The 17,053-nt window shown below is 43.2% G+C and overlaps 1 pseudogene; it reads right to left on the bottom strand.

Moving 5' to 3' along the window:
* Positions 1–692: 692 nt before the first annotated feature.
* Positions 693–9,781, bottom strand: LOC118653507 (annotated as a pseudogene).
* Between the last annotated feature and the right edge of the window lie 7,272 nt (positions 9,782–17,053).

Raw genomic sequence — 17,053 nt, 5'->3', positions numbered from 1 at the left:
CTAGGAACTATGAGTGAAACTTGGCAAAAATAACAAACAACAGGATTACACCCCTATGAAATCCATATAATGGAATTATGATATACAGAATAAGTATGTTTCACATGGTTAACAGAATAAAAGTGAAAATGAAAAATATTAGAGTAATACATTATTTGAAAAATATATTTTTTTATAATTTAATTTATTTTAGTAGAAAACTTACAGGAACAGCACAAAAGACAGACAACATTAAAAACATGTACTTGCATGTAGGACAACTAAGTTAGAAAAGTATAGTGAAAGGATGGAATCTACTGTATGATAAAAATGCTACAAACACCATTTAGTCACCATCAATAAGAAATTTACTTGTTTTAAAAAAATCCAAATGCTGGCATTGTCCAGAAAATTTTAACAGGTTTATTTATATTTTTGTAAAGTTGAACTGCTCAAACTTATTCACTGAAACATTTGACTTGCATTAATGCTTCATGTCCCCAAATTTATATTTAAAAAAAAAATTCACACACAAATGAAAATGGAAAAACTGCCAATACCTGATTTCTGTTCCCTATTTTCAACTTGAAATCATATACTTAAGCACCTTTTGACCCCATGGAGGTGGGGAAACCTAACATTCAGAACTACCAATAACAAGAAGAAGAGAAATTTTTTTAAAAGAATAAAATATTTTCCACCATAGTGGATTCTTAAACACATTCTCCACAAATGCAGCGTGCTAGCTGGATGTCTTTTGGCATAATTGTTACACGTTTGGCATGGATAGCACACAGGTTGGTGTCTTCAAAAAAGCCAACCTGATAGGCCTCACTGGCCTCCTGCAAAGCACAAGTCGCTGCACTTTGGACCACAGGTCTGTGTTGAAGTCCTGAGCAATTTCTTGCACCAGACACTGGAAGGGAAGTTTGAGAATCAGAAGCTCAGTGACTTCTGATAATGTCTAATTTCACAAAGTTCCATGGTACCAGGCCTGTAACGATGAGGTTTCTTCACCCCTCCAATAGAGGGTGCACTCTTTCAAGTGGCTTTGGTAGCCAGTTGCTTCCTTGGTGCTTTACCCCCAGTCGATTTGCAGGCAGTCTGCTTTGTATGAGCTATTGTATAGAGGCCTCTTTACTTACCTCCCCTCTCCTTTGGCTGGAGCTCAGTGAGCTGGAGGTAGCACAGGCATTGGAGAGCAAAGGTGGCTGTGAACACCAAAAAATATCATATTTTTTAAATAAAAAGTTTTAAGATAATTTTTGATTCACATACATTTATAAGAAATAATACAGAGAGATCCTGTGTATCTGTTACTCAGCTTCCCCAATGGTAACAACTTGTGTAACTATCCTATCTAATAATAGACAAACATGGTAATTAACCGTACCTCTGACACACTTCCCATTGGCTAATCAGGGCAATGTGCAAATTAACTGCCAACCAAGATGGCGGCCTGCAGCCAGGCAGCTTAAGCGAACAGGAGGCTTGGTTGCCTCAGTGATGGAGGAAGCCAAGGTTCCCTGCCTGCTGCCGCCCAACTCTGAGCTCCTGAAGCAACGGCTCCAAAAGATACAATGTTTCAATTATAGAAACTAAAAGATGGTGGTTAATTTGCATACGCAGGCTCCAAACATTGGAGCGAAGCCAAACAGCCCAAAAAAAGCAGAGCAGCGAGGCCTCACCGCCCCAGGATCAGCAGAGCAGCAGACCTCCCGGCCTGGCATCAGCAGAGCTGAGAGGCATCCCGGCCCCAGAATCAGCAGAGCCGAGAGGCCTCCTGGCCCTGGGATCAGCAAAGCTGCAAGGCCTCCGGGGCCCGGGTTCAGCGGAGCCGTGAGGCCTCCCGCCCTGGGATCAATGGATCCATGAGGCCTCCAGGCCCCGGGATCAGTGGAGCGGAGAGGCCTCCCGGGCCTGGGATCAGCAAAGCCACAAGGCCTCCCAGCCCCGGGATAAGTGGAGCTGCGAGGCCTCCCAGCCCCTGGCCCCTGGAGCAGCATCATGGGGGCAGAGCCACAACCCCCAGATAGGCCCTGCTCTGTGGGTGACAGAGCGTGGCACCCCAACTCCCGGATCGGCCCTTATATGTGCATGACAGGGGGGAGCTCCCTAACCCCCTGATCGGCCCTGCTCTGTGTGTGACAGGGGGCAGCGCCACAACCCTCTGATTGGTCCTGCTCTGTGAGTTATAGGAGGCGGTGCCCAAACCCCCCACCCCCATCGGCCCTGCTCTGTGAGGGACAGAGTGGGGGCACCACAACTTCCTGATTGGCCCTGCCCTGAGCATGACAGGAGGCTGCGCCTCAACACCCCCCATCAGCCCTGCTCTGTTCCTGACAGTGGACAGCTCCCCAACCCCCTGATTGGCCAGCTCTGTGTGTGACAGGAGGTGGCACCCCAACTCCCCAATCGGCCCTGCTCTGAGCCCGACCAGGGGCTGTGGGGAAGGCACCTAGGGATTGGGCCTGCCCTCTGCCACCCGGAAGCAGGCCTATGCCAGCAGGTTCTTATCCCCCGAAGGGTCCCAGACTGTGAGAGGGCACAAGTGGGGCTGAGGGACAACCCCCCGCCAGTGCACAAATTTTTGAGCACAGGGCCTCTAGTCCTATATAATAAAAGGGTAATATGCAAATTGACCCTAATGGCGGAATGACCAGAACGACTGCTTGAGCAGTCACTATGAGGTGCACTGACTACCTCTTGGGCCCTTTCCCCGGGCGGCAGGCTCTATCACCCAATGGTGAATAGGGAATCATGGGTGAGTCGGGGGGTTGCAAGTGGTGCCAGGCCAAGGCCCCTGCCCCACCAGTTGTCCCACACACAGAGGGCAACCTGCGGCAGGGGCGGGACAAGAGAGTAGGCGGAACAGCCAACCTCTCGGTTCCACCCCCAGCCAGCAGGCTCCAATCACCCAATGGTGAACAAGGAACTGGGGGTGGGTGGCAGCAGGAGGTGGGGCCAGCTGCAGGCAGCCAGGTAAGATGGCCCTGATCACAGGCCAGGCCGAGGGACCACACGAATTTCTCGTGCCAGGCATCTAGTAGTACAATACTATACCTGGATATTAGTATTGAAACAATCCACTGACCTTATTTAAATTTCCTGTTTTACTTATGCTTGTGTGTATGTGAGGGTTTAGTTCTATGCAAATTTTAACACATGTATAATTTAATGTATGCAACATCACAGTTAGGATCCAGTTTCATCACCATAAGGAGTTCTCATGTTGCCCTTTTATAACCATCTTCCTTCAACCCCCTCTCCCATACCTACTCCCCAGAAACCAATAATCTGGCTTCCATCTCTATAATTTTGTCATTTCAAAAATTCTCCATAAATGCAATCATACAGTATGTAACCTTGCAGAGTTAGTTTTTCTCATTCAGCATAATTCCCTATAGAGTCATTTAAGGGGTTATGTTTATTAATATTTTGTTCCATTTAATTGTTCAGTAGTGTTACTTGGTATATATGTTTAACCATTTGCCCATTGAAGGGTATATAGATTTTTCTAGGTTATGTATATTATGAATAAATCTGCTATGAACATCTGTGTATAGGATTTTATAAACATAAGGGTTTTCATTTTTCTGCAATAAATGCCCAGGAATTCAATTGCTGGGTTACATGGTAGTTGCATGTTTAGTTTTACAACAAACTGCCAAATTGTTTTCTAGAATTATGTTTTGTTTTACATTCCCATCAGCAAAGTATGAGGGATACAGTTTTTCTGCAACCTCATCAGCTTTTGGTGTTATCACTATTATTTTCATTTTAGTCATTCTTTAGAGGTGTGTAGTGATATATTATTATGGTTTTAATTTGCATTACCCTAATGGCTAATAATGCTGAACAACTTTTCATGTGCTTATTTGCCATCCAAATATCCTCTTTGATGAAATGTCTCTTCATGTCTTATCATTTTCTAATTAGATTGCTTGTTGTTTGTTTTTACTGTTGAGTATTGAGAGTTCTTTACATATTCTAGATACAATTTATCAATTTTCTTTCTATGGTGCAAGCCTAAGAACACTTTGTCTTGTTCTAGATCCAGAACCTTTTTTCTTTTCTTTTTTCTTTAAGTTTTACAGAATTGTGTTTTACATTTAGATTTTAAGTATGCGATCCATTTCATGTTCATTTTCGTATTAGTTTGTGAGATTTAGGTCATGATTTTGTGTTGTTGTTTTTACCAGTAAGTGTCCAGTTGTTCCATTACTATTTGTTGAAAAGTTTCTCCTTTCTCCAGTGAATTGGCTTTGTACCTATGTAAAGAATTATATCACAGGGCCTGCCCTAACCTCTTGAGATTGGCAGTGTAGACATCATGCAGTGGATCCTGGAAAAGGCTAGAAAGGGCTGCAACACTGAAGACAAAGCCCAGGGATCATGTGACATTTATACTATGACATCAGAAGACATCAACAGGTGTTTTGATGTGAGTGTTCTTCCAGATGATCACTATTATCCTCTCATGTTTGCACTCAGTTGTGATCGACAGTCACTGTACTCTGTGGGTTGAGGAGTCAGCAAGTCACTGGCTAAAGAGCACTCATGATCCCTGTGTTTTGTGTATTGGGTCTGCAAGTGGTGTCTCCTGAAATAGATGTTTCTGGCTGCCACCGCTGCAGGCATCTTTCACAGTATTTATCTTTACTTTGTTCCCTATGGATGCTGTTTGACACAGAATTTCTGACTGGAACTGCAACTTTGACCTCACTCATTGTATACATCTGTTTGCAAATAAGCAGATGAGATGCCCAAAGGCCCTGGGTTAAGATGTATGATCCAAAGCCTAAAATAAATCAGAATTTGGGCATTTGGGATATTTTTTAAAAGGAAAAAATTGTTTAGAGCCACTTTTCCAAAAGCAGATGCTTTCCATAGCATATGCAACACAGTAACAAATGAGAAAGTTAATTTATTTCTGCAATATTCTCATATCCAAACATTAATATATTACTTTTCACCAAGTTAAATCCTCATACTACTACATATTAATTTAAATTTTTTTATTATTACATCATTATGATGATTAAAATTCCTCAATACAGATAATTTGCTACAAACCAGCATAGGATTTGCTTTAATAGTGCTTTTTTGTATTTATCAGTAAAGCTTAACTGGATTAAGACTTGTAATGCTTCCTTTTTCCAACATATTCTCCACAAAAGTCTCAAAACAAATATATGAATTGCTCTATGTGGTAGTCAGCCTCCAAAATAGGCCCCAGTGATCCTCACCTCCAGGCATTCATTCCCTTCCCATGACCTGAACAACCAACAAGAGATTGTGGAAGTGACAATAAGTGACTTCTGAGAGGTTAGTTCATTAAGATACTGAAGACTTCCCTTGATCTCTCCTAAATCACTTTCTTTGGGAAATCCACCAGTCATGTGGTGAGAACACTCCACAAGCCCTATGGAGCAACCATCATCCATGCAACCTCATGACAGCTATCAGAAGGGAGGGTGATGGGGAGGTGGGATGAAAGAAGGTGAAGGGATTATCTTAAAAACATACATAAATAACACATAGACAAAAACAATAGTAGGGTGATAGCCAGAGGGAAAGGGGGGTAAGGGAAGGTTGAGGTGGGAAAAGGAGGGGAAAATAGGGGCAGGTGCACAAGGCAGTGTGCAGATGATGTTTTATTGTGTTGTACACTTTAAACCTGTATAGTTTTGTGAACAAATGTCACCCCAATAAATTCAGTTTTTTTTAGAAAAGAAACTGAGCCAGATCCACCTAACTAAACCACTACCAAATTCCTAACACTCAAAAATTGTAAAATGTTTATTGTTGCTTCAAAAAATCAGTTAGACATATTGATGTAGGTCTATTTATTTCTGGTTTCCCTATTCTGTTTGAATGATCTGTGTGTCCACCCCATTGTCAATACCACACTGCCTTGATTACTATTGCTATATAGTAAGCCTTAATATTGGGTAGAGTGATCCTTCCCACTTTGTTATTCTTTTTCAAGATTGTTCTAACAATTCTAGACACAGTGATTTTTCTATATAAATTTTAGAATAAGCTTGTCTGTAACTATAAAAAAACCCACTGGTATTTTGATTAAAAGTGTGTTAAATCTATATATCAATTTGAGGAAAATTGATATCATTACTCTGTATTTAAATCCATGGATATGGTATGTCTCTCCATTTATTTAGGTATTCTTTTATTTCTTTCATTGGCATTTTATTGTTTTCAGCATATAACTTCTAAATTGGTTTGCTGCGTGTATAGCTATTTCATTTTCTTTGGAGAAATTATAACTTGTATTGTATTTTAAATTACATTTTCCTAGTGTAGATTTTTAGTATATAGAAATACAATTGAGGTAAGGGGAGACAAAATGGCAGCGGAATAGACAGACATGTTCTGAGCCTTGTCCCGGAGCAGATAGAATGAGCAACTAAACCGAATAACATCCAACCCGAATTGACAAAGTAGACACAGCTTGTGAGACAATTCACAGCCGGGAAGGGCAGAAGACACCTGAAGAACAGTAAAATCAGGGATCTGGGCTGGAGAGAAGTGTGAGATCTCTGAGCCCAGAGGGTCAGAGGGAAACCGCACAGCACTGAGGTCGCATCCCTTGGGACAGGTGTAGCTTCTGATTGTGGAAAGGAGGTCCGCAGGACTGCTGGCTGCAGGGGATTCTAGATCTGGGTCCACAACAGAGAGATTGAACCCAGAGGGGGCAGCCTGGATGGCTGCCCAGGCGCCCTGTACAAGGGGAGGGAGGTGCTCACAGTGGCACAGCTCTTTCCCCTCTTTTTGGTCTTTGCTTTGTTCACTGAACCTAGTTCATAGGACCTTTCAAATACAGACACTCACCCATGGCTGAGGTGCAGGTGGAGGTGAGGACTTGTGGAGTCTGGGGAGAGGCCAGGGAGAGGAGAAGGTCGGGAAAAGGTGGCCATGAGTCTGGTGCGAAGTCATACCTGATGTGCCGGACCTAGGCAGCCATTTTCTCCCAGCAGTTTCCAGGCAACCAATACAGCCACACCCAGACTACACCCCAAGTGGTACAAAGGATACAAAAACAATCTTAATAGTCCCTGAGAGCCCACAAGGACTGGCCTAAAGAGAAGCCTTGAGTCCCAGCAACAGGAATCTGAGAAATGGCGGACAGTACAGAAGAGTGGGATCTCAAACCAGCCCTCATTTTTATTTTATTGTATTATTATTTTTTTATCTCTCTTTTCTTTATTTTTCTTTTTTTATTTGTTTCTTTATTTTCTATTTCTTTTCACATTCTTTTTTTCATCATTCTTTTTTTGTCCTACTTTTTAAAATTAATTATTATTATTATTTTCTTCTCTTTTTCTTTCTTCTTATCCACTCATCCTTTTTCTACTTCCTCTGTACTGAACTGAGATCCTCCGAATATTCATCCAATTCCTTAACCTTACTTTCTGTATATAAGATTCTGCCCCCACCCTCTTTACTGGGTATTTGGTGTTTGTGTGCTTTGGTTTATCTGTTTGTTCTCTGGGGTTTTGTCCATATCCTATCTAATAATAGACAAACATGGTAATTGACCATACCTTCACTACGCCTCCCATCAGCTAATCAGCACAATATGCAAATTAACCGCCAACAAAGATGGAGGCTAATTTGCATACTGCAGGCAGGGTGGGACAGCGCAGCTGCCAGCATGAGCTGACATCCTGGGCCGCAGGCCAGCCCCAGAAGCCTTAGAAGCCACCCAGAAGCTGGTGATCAGGGAGAGATGAGGGTCCCCTGCCCAGGCCTGACACCTCTGGCAGAGCGTCAGGCCTGGGCAAGGGGCAGATCCAGCCATCAGAGGGTGATGGAGGTCGATGCCTCTGGCTGAGACATCAGGCCTGGGAGGGGGATGGATCTGGCAATCAGAAGGGTCTGGGGGTCCCCTGCCCAGGCCTGACGCCTGGGCCAGAGGCATTAGGCTTGGGTGGAGGGTGGAGCCGGTGATCGGGGGGTTATGGGGGTCCCTTGCCCAGGCCTGAATCCTGGGCCAGAGGCGTAAGGCCTGGGCAGGGGGCGGAGCCGGCAATCGGAGGGGTTTGGGGGCAGAGAGATGAGCCAGTGATCAGAGGGAGATGGGGGTCCCCTGCCCAGGCCTGACTCCTGGGCCAGAGGCATCAGGCTGGGGCAAGGGCAGAGCCAGTGATCGGGGGGAGATGGGGGTCCCCTGCCCAGGCCTGACACCTCTGGCAGAGGCGTCATGTGTGGGCAAGGGGACAATCCTGTGATAGGAGGGTGATGGGGATTATGCCTCTGGCTGAGGCGTCAGGCCTGGGCAAAGGCAGAGCTGGTGATTGGGGGGAAATGGGGGTCCCCTACCAAGGCCTGAAGCCTGGGTCAGAGGTGTCAGGCCGGGCGGGGGGTGGGGGGGGAAGCAAGCCGGCGATTGGTGTGAACTACAGAGGAAACACCTTTTCTGACCGCTCATTGGCTAAGCTCCCTGTATGCCACTGGTAATATTCTTAGTAGCTTGGGTAATAAGAATCCAAAACGGTGATCTAGGGTTTTTCACCACACTCCTGGTGAAAAAAACAAAGGTCCACTGCTGGAGGGCTAAGAAATGTCATATCCTGCCCTAGCCACTTTGGTTCAGTGAATAATGCCTTGGCCTGCCGATGGCAGGGTCTGAGTTCAATTCTGACCAAGGGCATGTACCTAGGTTGCAGGTTCCTCTCTGGCCGGGGCCCAGGTCAGGGCTCATGTAGGAGGCAACCAATCAAAGTGTTCCTTTCACTTTGATGTTTCTCTCTGTCTTTACCTTTCTCTTCCACATTCTCTAAAAATCAATGGAAACATATCCTCAGGTGAGGATAAAAAAAATAATAAAGAAATTATGATTATATGAAAGACAAATCTTGAAAATGCCTAAAGAAAGTTGTCATTTTTTCATGGTGAAGGGACTGGAGTCCGTGTTGATGAAAAAACCTTGCTGACTGCTGTGACTGGCAGTGGCTATGGCAGTGGAGTGATGGGGCTGGTGCCTTCCCCTGATCAGCCCAGTTACCTCCCACAAAGGGAGGCCAGACTGCGGCTTAGGCCCACTCCCCAAGGGGAGTAGGGAGCGGGCCTAAGTTGTCACTAGGACATCCCCTGAGGGCTCCAAGTATGTGAGAGGGGGCAGGCTGGGCTGAGGGACACCCCCCCCCCAGTGCACGAATTTGTGCACCGGGCCCCTAGTGTGTGTGTATATATATATATATGTGTGTGTGTGTGTGTGTATACATATATATAATTTTGTTTTCTTTTTCTTCCTTGTTCTTCTTTTCCTTTTCTCTCATACCATTTTTTCTCTCCTTTACATCATTTTCTCTCCCTTAAATCTCTTTTCTCTCTCTTAAGTCTCTTTTCTCTGGTGGTCACTTATAATGGGGTTATTGGTGTCATGAATACATTGGTGTTTTGTTCCCTTTGTGTCGTGTCTTGTCGAAGTGAATTTTATCCTGTTTGGCCAATGTGGTAGAGAACAAGCCACATAACCAGAAACCTGGAGAGGAGACTCTATCCACAAAGAGGTCAATAACACTCCAGATCAAACTACAGAGGCAGGAAGAAGGTGGCAGTGAGGGAGAGAGCATGAGTGAGTGTGGGAGCAAAAGAGGAGTGTGTGGACATGGTGTGTGTGTGTGTGCGTGTGTGTGTGTGTGTGTGTGTGTGTGTGTGTGTCACAGTTAGATCCTGTACGACCTTCGAGGGCAGGCTGACCAGGCTCACCTAACCAGGCAGCCTCTGCTACCATTGCAAATAGTTCCAGAGTGGCCGGCTCTTCTGCAAGGGCCATGCCTTTTTGAAGGGAAGAGCTGCTGTGATTGGGAGCCCAACCTTATCTCCACTCAGGGTGCCCTCAGATAACACCCTGGACTGTACAGCCACCCCTGCCAGGGACCTGATACCTTGGCTGTGGTCCCAGAGTCACTGAGACTCCAGCCACACTAGGCATGGGCTCCTGTGAGTTCCAAAGCACACTACCCCCTGGCCGGCCCAATGCTTTAGCCCAGGGCACCGCGACCACACAAGCAGCAGCCCCGAGAGCAACTTGCCCCAGTCTGAGGAGTGGCAGCCTCATGAGGCCCTCCATGTCCAAGGATCGACAGCCCCACAGAGCCTTCCACCATCCAAGGAGCAGAAGTTGCACATGGCCCACACCTGTCTGTGGAGCAGCAGCCGCATGGAACCCCCCATCCCCCCGTCCAAGGAGCAGCAGCCCCACAAATAGCTTGCCTCCATCAGAGGAGCAGCAGATGCATGAGCTGCCTGCCCCCATCTGAGGAGCAACAGCTGTGCAAGCAGCCCGCCCCTCATCTGAGGAGCAGCAGCCTCATGCGCAGCCCACACCAGTCTGAGGAGTGGCAACCCCACACAGCCAGCCCCTGCCCGAGGAGCAGCAGCCACACGAGCATCCCACCCCCCATCCAAGGAGCAGCAGCCACATGCAGCCCACACTCATTGGAGGAGCAGCAGCCACATGAGCAGCCTAGCCCCCTCTGAGGAGCAGCAGCCCCACCAGCAGCCCACCCCCATTGGAGGAGCAGCAGCTGTGCAAGTGGCCCACCCCCCATTAGAGGAGCAGGAACCTCACGTGCAGCCCACCCCTGTCCAAGGAGCAGTAGCCTCATGAACAGCCCACTCCCATCTGAGGAAAAGCAGTGGAGCCAACAGCTGAACAGCCCACCCCTGTCCAAGGGGCACCAGCTGTGCAAGCAGCTGCTCCCCATATGAGGAGCAATAGCTGCACAAGAAACCAGCACCCATATGAGGAGCAGCAGCCACACGAGAAGCCCACCCCCATCCCAGGAGCAAAAGCCACATGAAGAGCACACACCCATTTGAGGAGCAGCAGCCCTGTGAAGAGCCGGCACCCATCCGAGGGGCAGCAGCTGCGCGAGTAGCCCACCCCTGTACAAGGAGCAACAGCCCTGCAAGCAACTTACCCATGTCAGGGGAGTAGAATCTTCACAAGCAGCCCATCCTGCCTAAGGAGAAGCTGTCGTGTGAGCAGCCCTCCCTTATCTGAGGAGCAACAGCTCAATGAGCAGCCCTCCCCTATCAAGGAGCAGCAACCCCACGAGCAGCCCACCCACATCCAAGGAGCAGCAACTACGTGAGCAGCCTGCCCCTGCCTTTCGGAGGAGCCACCACTGCTGCAAGTGGCACCCACCAGAGGAGCCATTGCTTACTGAGGAGCAGCTGCTGCCCTGACCACCCGACGAGCAGCCACCACATGAGGAGCTGTTGCCACCCGACGAGCAGCCCCTGCATGACTTGACATCTAGATCATTTGGTGAGAGCAAAAATAGGGAGTCAAAGAAACCCCCAAAGGAAAGAAAAGTATGAATCACCAGAAAAGCAGGTAAGTGAAATCGAGGAATGCAATATGTCAGAAAAAGATTCAGAATTAGGATCATATAGTTCATAAACCGGATGGATAAAAAAATCAACAAGTTATGTAAGAATAAAGAAGGAATAAAGAGTGATATAGCTGAAATAAAAAACACCATGGAAAGTTTCAACAGTAGACTAGAAGGAGCGGAGGACCGAATTAGTGAATTAGAAGACAGGGAAGCAAAGCACACCCAAACTGAACTGCAATTGGAGAAAAAAATTAAAAGACAGGACGAGAGCCTAAGGGAGCTTTGGGACCACATGAAATGAAGCAACATATGAATAATAGGGGTGCCAGATTGGCAAGAAGAGGAACAAATATTAGAAAACCTATTTGAAGAAATAAAGTCAGAAAAATTCCCTGATGTAGTGGGAAGCACAAAGAGTCCCAAACAAGAGTAACCTGATAGTCAAGGGCGGGGGAAAAAAAAGAGACACATATGTAATACCCTTTGTAATACTTTAAGCAATTAAAAAAAAAAAAAAGAAAAGACCAACAACAAAATGGGAGATATTATGATGGCAAACGTTCATGACAAAGAGAGAATCTTAAAGGCTGCAAGAGAGAGAAAGTTACATACAAGGGATGTCCCATTAGATTATCAAATGATTTCTCAACAGAAACACATCAGGACAGAAAGGAATGGAAGGAAGTTTACAAAGTGATGCAAACCAAGGGACTGAATCCAAGAATACTCTATCCAGCAAAGCTATCATTCAAAATTGAAGGGGAAATAAGGAGCTTCACAGACAAAAAGGCTAAGGGAGTTTATCACCAACAAGCCAGAAATGTAAGAATGCTAAAGGGACTGGTGTAGAAGAAGAAATAAAAAGGGAAGAAGGAACACTGGCACAAAAAATAAAAATAGCTACAAACAAGTACCTATCATTAATAACTTTAAACATAAATGGACTAAATGCTCCAATCAAAAGACATTGAGTGGCTGAATGGATAAGGAAACATGACCCATTACAGTATATGCTGTCTGCAAGAGTCCCATCGCAGAACAAGGGACTCACAGAGACTTAAAATGAAGGGATGGAAAAATATTTTTCAGGCAAATGGAAATGAAAAAAAATCTGGGGTAACAATACTTATATCTGACAAAATAGACATCAAAATGAAGGCCACAGCAAGAGATAGGGAAGGCCAATTCATAATACTAAAGGGATCAATACAGAAAGAGTATATAACCCTGGTAAACATATATGTACCCAATTCAGAAGAACCCAAATACATAAAAAAGTCCTAGAAGATATCAAGGGAGAGATCAAAAACAATACAAACAATATTAGTAAGCTTTAACACCTCACTGACATCACTGGATAAATCATCTAGACAAAAATAATCAGCAAAGAAACAGCAATCCTAAATGACTCACTAGATCAGAAGGAATTAATTGATATTTTCAGAACATTTCACCCCAAAGCCTTGGAATATATGTTCTTCTCAAGTGAAAATGGGACATTTTCAAAGTTAGACCACATATTGAGTCACAGGCAGAGTCTTTTCAAATTCAAGAAGATTGAAATCATATCAAGCATCTTCTCAGTCCAGAATGGCATACTATTAGAAATAAACTACAGTAAAAACAATAAAAAAATTCAAACACTTGGAAGCTGAATAGCATGCCACTAAACAATGATTGAGTTACTGAAGGGATCAAAGGAGAAATTTTAAAAATCCTGGAAATGAATGACAATGAAAACACAACAATGCAAAATCTATGGGACACAGTGAAAGCAGTCCTAAGAAGGCAGTTTATAGCTCTAGAGGCCTACATTTAAAAAAATGGTATTGAATCATCTAACTCTACTACCTAAAGATTTATAAAAAAAGCAACACGAAAGCTCAGAGACAGCAGAAGGAAGGAGATAATAATGATCAAGGCAGAAATAAATGACATAGAGACCAAAAAACAATACAAAAGATCAGTGAAACCAAGAGGTGGTTCTTTCAAAGGATAAACAAGATTGACTAACCTCTAGCCAGGCTCACTAATAAGCAAAGAGAGAGGACTCAAATAAAGAAAATCTGAAATGAAGGAGGGGAAATAACAACAGACCTCACAGAAATAGGAAGGATTGTAAAAAAAAAAAAAAATACTGTGATCAACTCTATTTCAACAAAGTAGACAAGTTAGAGGTAATGGACATATTCCAAGAAAAATACAATCTACCAAAACTCAATCAGGAAGAATCTAAAAACAAATAGGCCAATAATTAAGGTGGAAATTGAAGCAGGCATCAAAAAGCTTCCAGCAAACAAAAGCCCAGAGCCAGGCAGCTTCACAGGGGAGTTTTACCAAACATTCAAAGAAGAAGTAATACCTATCCTCCTCAGACTATTCCAAAAAAATTCCAGAGGAAGCAACACTTCCAAGCTCATTCTATGAAGCCAATATTACCCTAAAACCAAAACCAGATAAAGACAACACAAAGAAAAAAATTATAGGCCAATATCCCTTATGAAAATAGATGGCAAAACTCTTAACAAATTCTAGCAAATCGGATCCAGAATTACATCAGAAAGATCATACACCCTGACCAGGTAGGATTTCCCAGGGATGCAAGATGGTACAATATCCACAAATCAATAAACATGATACATCAAATAAACAAATTGAGAGATAAAAATCACATAGTCATATCAATTGACACAGAAAAAACATTCGACAAAATCCAACACCCATTCTTGGTAAAAACCCTCAGCAAAGTGGGAATACAAAGATCAAATCATATATGCCTTATATGACAAACCTAAAGCAAACATCATACTTGATGGGCAGAAACAAAAATCATTTCACTTACTAACAGAACCAAGACAGGGATGCCCACTTTCACCACTCCTGTGCAACATGGCAGTGGAAGTGCTAGCCATAGCAACTAGACATGAAGAAGAAATAAAAGGCATCCAAATTTGCAAAGAAGACATAAAACTGTCATTATTCACAGATGACATGATACTGTACATAGAAAACCCTAAATAAAGACTGCATCAAAAAATTATTAGACTTAAGAAAGGAATTCAGGACCCTACACCCACAACACCCAGAGACCAGCTGCGAACCCACAAACACTGGGTCTCAAGCAGTGTGAATATGCGGACTCAGATGAGCTCTGCAGCTTCTCATGGAAAGGACAGATTTCGCCCACAGAAAGGAGAGAGAGAGCTACATAACCAGACGTCCAGAAAGGAGAGATCATGGGGAGACAAAGAAACATCCCACATACAAAAGAAAAGGAGGCATCACCTGAAAACAAAGTAAACAAAATGGAGGCAAGCAATATGTCAGAGAAATGGTCATAAGGTCCCTGTAAAGGTTTGAAGACAAATTTAACAATATGTGTAAGAACCGAGAGTAAATGAAGAAGAACCAAGAAGAAATGAAAAAAGACATCACTGCAATAAAGAACTCAATAGAAAGCATCAACAGTAGACTAGAAGAAGAAAAGGACCATAACAGTGAGCTAGAAGACAAGGTAGGAAAAAATACCCAAGCAGAGCAGCATCTAGAAAAAAAAAAAACTAAAAAAAAAAGATGAGAGCCTAAGGGAACTTTGGCATAACACGAAATGAACAACATCCGCATAACAAGGGTAACAAAAGGAAAGGAAACTGAGCAAGGAATAGGAAACCAGTTTTCAGAAATAATGACAGAAAGCTTCCCTGATATAGGGAAGAAAAAACTCACACAAGTCAAAGAAGTTCACAGAGTCCCAAAAAAATGAACCCAAAAAGAATGACACCAAGGAAAATTATAATTAAATTGACAAATACCAATGACAAAGTAAGAATCTTAAAAGCAGCAGAGAGAGACAGAAAGTTACCTACAAAGGATCTCTCATCAGACTGGTGACTGCTTTCTCAAGAGAAACACATCAGGTGAGAAAGGAATGGAATGAAATATACAAACTCATGCAATGGAAGCATCTGAATCCAAGAATACTGTACCCAGCAAGGCGAACAATCAAAATTGAAGGTGAAATCAGGAGCTTCACAAACAAAAAAGGACTAAGGGAGTTTGTCACCACCAAAACAGCAATGCAAGAAATGCTAAAGGCTCTGCTATAAAAAGAAGCAAAGAAGGATCATAGGCATAAAGAATACACAGGGTGACAAACAAGTACCTATCAATAATAACTTTAAATGTAAATGTATTAAATGACCCAATCAAAAGACATAGGGTAGCTGAGTAGATAAGAAAACATGACCAATATATTTGCTGTCTATAGGAAACCCACCTCAGAAAAAAGGACTGAAACTGAATGATGGTGAAGGGATGAAAAAAGGTTTTTCAGGCAAATGGAAATGAAAAAAAAAGCTGAGGTAGCAATACTTATATCAGACAAATTAGATTTCAAAGTGAAGGACATAACAAGAGATAAGGAAGGCTACTTCATAATACTAAAGGGAGCAATTCAACAAGGAGATATAACTCTAGGTAACATATGCACACCCAATACAGGAACACCCCAAGACATAAAAAAACTTCTGGAGGATCTCAAGGGAGAGATTGACAGCACTACAGTCATAGTAGGGGACTTTAATACCCCACTAACACCACTGGAAAAAACCTCTAAACAAAAAATCAGCAAAGAAATATCAATCCTAAATGACACACCAGATCAGATGGAATTAATAGACATCTTCAGAAAATTTCACCCCAAATCCACGAAACATACATTCTTCTCAAGTGAACATGGGTCATTTTCAAAGATAAACCATATATTGGGACACAGGTAAAGTCTCTTCAAGTTCAAGAAGATAGAAATCATATCAAGCATCTTCTCAGATCACAATAGCGTAAAACTAGAAATCAACTACAATAAAAACAATAAAAATATCAAACATCTGGTAGCTAAATATCATGCTATTAAACAATGACTGGGTTACCAGAGAGATCAAAGAAGAAATAAAAAGCATCATGGAAACAAATGACAATGAAAACTCAACAATCCAAAAGCTATGGGACACAGTGACAGTGAAAGGTAGGGGAGGGTGGGGGTAAGAGGGAGAGATCAACCAAAGGACTTATATGCAAGCATATAGGCCTAACCAGTGGACAAACACAACAGGGGGCTGAGGGAATGAGTGGGGGCCATGAGGGGTATTGTGGGGATAAGGACACATATGTAATAACTTAATCAATAAATTTTTTTTAAAGTGAAAGCAGTCTTGAAAAGGAAGTTCATAGCTCTGCAGGCCTGCCTTTAAAAAGAAGAAACAATAGTAATAATTTATCTAACCCTACAACTCAAAGAGTCAGAAAGAGAGCAACAAGAAAAGCCCAGCATAAGTAGAAGGAAGGAAATAATAAAGATCAGAGTGAAGATAAACAACATAGATACGAAAAAAAAAACACAACAATACAAAAGATCAACAAAACCAAGAGCTGGTTCTTTGAAAGGATAAATAAGATGGATGAACCTCTAGTTAGGCTCACCAAGAAGCAAAGAGAGAGGACCCAAATAAACAAAATCAGAAATGAAAGAGGTGAAGTAACAACCAATCCCTCAGAAATACAAATGATTATGACAAAATACTGTGAACAACTCTATTCTAACAAAATGGACAACCTAGATGAAATAGACTTATTCTTAGAAAAATACAAGCTCCCAAAACTCAACCAAGAAGGTTCAAAAAACCTGAATAGGCCAATAACTACCA

Source organism: Myotis myotis, unplaced genomic scaffold, assembly GCF_014108235.1.
Source record: "Myotis myotis isolate mMyoMyo1 unplaced genomic scaffold, mMyoMyo1.p scaffold_m19_p_4, whole genome shotgun sequence".
NCBI classification, from domain to species: Eukaryota; Metazoa; Chordata; class Mammalia; order Chiroptera; family Vespertilionidae; genus Myotis; species Myotis myotis.
This window is presented reverse-complemented; position numbering and strand designations above follow the sequence as displayed.